This window comes from Euphorbia lathyris, chromosome 5, assembly GCF_963576675.1.
Source record: "Euphorbia lathyris chromosome 5, ddEupLath1.1, whole genome shotgun sequence".
Taxonomy (NCBI): Eukaryota; Viridiplantae; Streptophyta; class Magnoliopsida; order Malpighiales; family Euphorbiaceae; genus Euphorbia; species Euphorbia lathyris.
In genome coordinates this window covers 46,974,229-46,977,674 of record NC_088914.1, presented here as the reverse complement: position 1 = coordinate 46,977,674, position 3,446 = coordinate 46,974,229, and the positions used below count along the sequence as shown (strand labels likewise).

At 35.5% G+C, this 3,446-nt stretch overlaps 1 non-coding gene across 1 annotated transcript; it reads right to left on the bottom strand.

Moving 5' to 3' along the window:
* Positions 1 to 350: 350 nt before the first annotated feature.
* On the bottom strand, positions 351 to 457 carry LOC136231597 (small nucleolar RNA R71). The gene has a single exon (XR_010689970.1). It is a non-coding gene; the product is annotated as a small nucleolar RNA R71 (small nucleolar RNA).
* Between the last annotated feature and the right edge of the window lie 2,989 nt (positions 458 to 3,446).

Sequence of the window (3,446 nt, the reverse complement as noted above, 5' to 3'; positions counted from 1 at the left end):
ACGCTAGGCCAGGAGTGGCCGGTGTAACAAACAGTATAGTTAGACCCCAAATTAATGCACACCATTTTGAAATTAAGCCAGCATTGCTTAATATGTTGCAAAATAATGTAACATTTTACGGGTTACCTAACGAAAATCCTAACACCCATTTAACAAATTTCTTAGAAATTTGTGACACTTTTAAAATTACTGATGTAACTGCAGAAGCAATCAAACTTCGCCTTTTTCCTTTTACTTTGAAGGATCGAGCCAAAGAATGGTTAACTTCTATGCCAGCCGCATCATTTGAGACTTGGGAGCAATTAGCCCAAGCATTTTTATCAAAAAAATTTCCTTTAGCAAAAACCGCAAGAGTCATTAAAGAGTTAACATCTTTTTCTCAAAATGATAATGAAACTCTTTATGAGGCTTGGTAACGTTTTAAAGAACTTCAACGTTTATGCCCACACCACCAGTTGCCCGCTGAACTTTTAATGCAAACATTTTATAATGGACTAAATCCTACAACTAGAGGTTCATTGGACGCTATGTCTGGAGGGTTATTCATGAAGAAAACATCTGCCCAAGCAAGAGAACTTTTGGAGGAAATGGCAATCAACAGCAGTATGTGGCCCGCGGAACGTGGACATGTACTATTAGCGAAACCATCATCCTCAACTACGTCATCAGTTAAAGGTATAGTGAATCTTGATCTAGTTGCGATGTTGCAAGCCCAGTTTTCTGCTTTATCCACAAAATTGATAGGTTTATGGCACCGTGTGATTCTAATGGTAAGCCAATCCAAACGGATGTGGACTACGAAGGTATGAGTGAAATTGAACAGGTAAATTTTGTCCAAGGGCAAAACCAAAATAATAACCCTTATTTCAATACATATAATCCTGGATGGAGAAATCATCCTAACTTTAACTGGAGAGATAATAATAATAATACTAATGCTAGTCAAAATCGTACTGCTAATTATCAAAATCAATCAAGAGATACGATTAGCACTTTATCTTCTAAAATCGACAAATTCATTGATGCTATGAGCGGAAAAATAAATAATCACGACGATGGTTTTAAACGGATCGAGAATAAATTCGATCAGCTTATTAAAAACCAATCATCTAGCATCCATAATTTGGAGATTCAAATTGGACAACTCGCTAAATCAATTCCATCCCGCAAAGAGGGAAGTCTTCCAATCCATACGGAAGAAAATCCGAAAGAGCATGTTAAGGCTATCACTCTTCGTTCAGGGAAAAATTACTTAGGCCCGAAAATGCCCGGAAATTCGACTTTACCTGGAACTGATTTACCAAAGCCCAAAGAAGATACATTAAAACAAAAAGATGCACCAATTGACTCTAGTACAAAAACTTTTGTACCCAAACCACATTTTCCACACAAAGTCCGCAATAAGGACTATGATAAACAACTTTTAACATTTTTAGACAAACTTAAAAATTTGCATATTAATTTAATGTTTATGGATGCGATTACGCAAATTCCCAATTATGGTAAATTCCTCAAAGATTTAATTTCAAAGAAAATCAGTTGGGAAGGAATTTCATCCATTTCGCTAACTGAAGATTGCAGTTTGATTGTGTCAAGCAATTTGCCCACAAAACTCAAAGATCCCGGATGTTTCACCATTCCGTGTAAATTGGGAGATATTGAATTTCCCAGTTGTCTCTGTGATTTAGGAGTAAGCATTAACTTGATGCAATTATCTATTTTTAATAAGTTAAGCCTAGAAGAAGACATGAAACGTACCAATATGGTTTTGCAATTAGCGGATCAAACCACTAAAAGACCATACGGTATAATTGAGGATGTTTTAGTTAAAGTTGACAAATTTATTTTTCCTACCGATTTCGTTATTTTAGATTTTGCTTATGACGTAAATTGTCCGCTAATCTTTAGTAGACCGTTCATGAACACGGGACGTGCTCTAGTTGATGTGTTGGAAGGGAAAGTAGTTTTAAGAATATGAGATGATAAGATTGAGTTTGATATGAATCAAGCGATGAAATATCCTATGGAGGATTTCGCTTGTATGAAACTTGATTTGATTGAAGAATGTGTAAATGACATTGTTCAAAAAGAAGAAATAATAGAACCTATAATGAGTGAGGAACTAGAAGATAAGGACCCAGAACCTTTGATTCGAGAAGATGGACCAGTTCCGCCTTCGATTATAGTTCCACCTAAATTAGAACTTAAAGAATTACCAAGTCATTTGAGGTACGCTTTCTTAGGGGAAGGCGATTCTCTACCTATAATTATCTCTAACAAATTAACACAAGATCAAGAAGAGAAATTGAAAGAAGTTGTTAGAAATAGGATAGGAAGTATGGGTTGGCAAGTTTCAGACTTAAAAGGTATTAATCCGAGTATTTAATGCACAGAATTCACTTAGAAGAAGATAAGCCACCTAAAGCGGATAGGCAAAGATGCCTAAATCCCAATATGAAGGAAGTAGTAAAAAATGAGATTACTAAACTTCTGGACAATGGAATCATCTACCCTATTTCGGATAGTGAATGGGTTAATCCAATCCATTGTGTACCTAAAAAGGGAGGCATAACAGTTGTAAGGAATGAAGAAGGTGAATTAATACCTACACGAACCACCACTGGTTGGAGAGTTTGTATAGATTATAGAAATCTAAATAAAGCAACTAGGAAAGATCATTTTCCTCTACCTTTCATTGATCAAATGATCGAAAGGATAGCTGGTCATGCTTTCTACTGTTTTCTAGATGGTTACTCCGGATTCTTTCAACTTTATATTTACCCGGATGACCAAGAGAAAACAACCTTCACATGTCCTTACGGAACATTTGCATATAGGAGAATGCCCATTGGTCTATATAACGCACCTGCAACATTTCAACGCTGTATGACTGCGATTTTTAATGATTTCATTGAAGATATCATGGAAGTTTTTATGGACGATTTTTCAGTTTATGGAGATTCTTTTGATTCGTGCCTAGAAAACTTGGATAAAGTTTTGTCTAGGTGTGAAGAAACAAATTTGGTATTAAACTGGGAAAAATGTCATTTCATGGTTGACGAAGGAATTGTTCTAGGTCACAAAATATCTGAAAAAGGATTAGAAGTGGATAGAGCAAAAACTTCAGTAATAGAAAAATTACCCCCCTCCAACTACGGTTAAGGGAGTAAGATCATTTTTAGGACATGCCGGTTTTTACAGAAGATTTACTAAGAATTTTTCTGTAATTTCCAAACCACTCACTAATCTACTCATGAAAGATTCCACCTTTGATTTTAATGAAGATTGCGTTAAAGCTTTCGAAACATTGAAAATAGCTTTAGTCAGTGTACCTATTATTGCTAAACCCGATTAGGATTTACCATTTGAAATTATGTGTGATGCAAGTGATTTATCTGTCGGATGTGTTTTAGGTCAAAGGAAGGATAAGAAACTTCATGTCATTT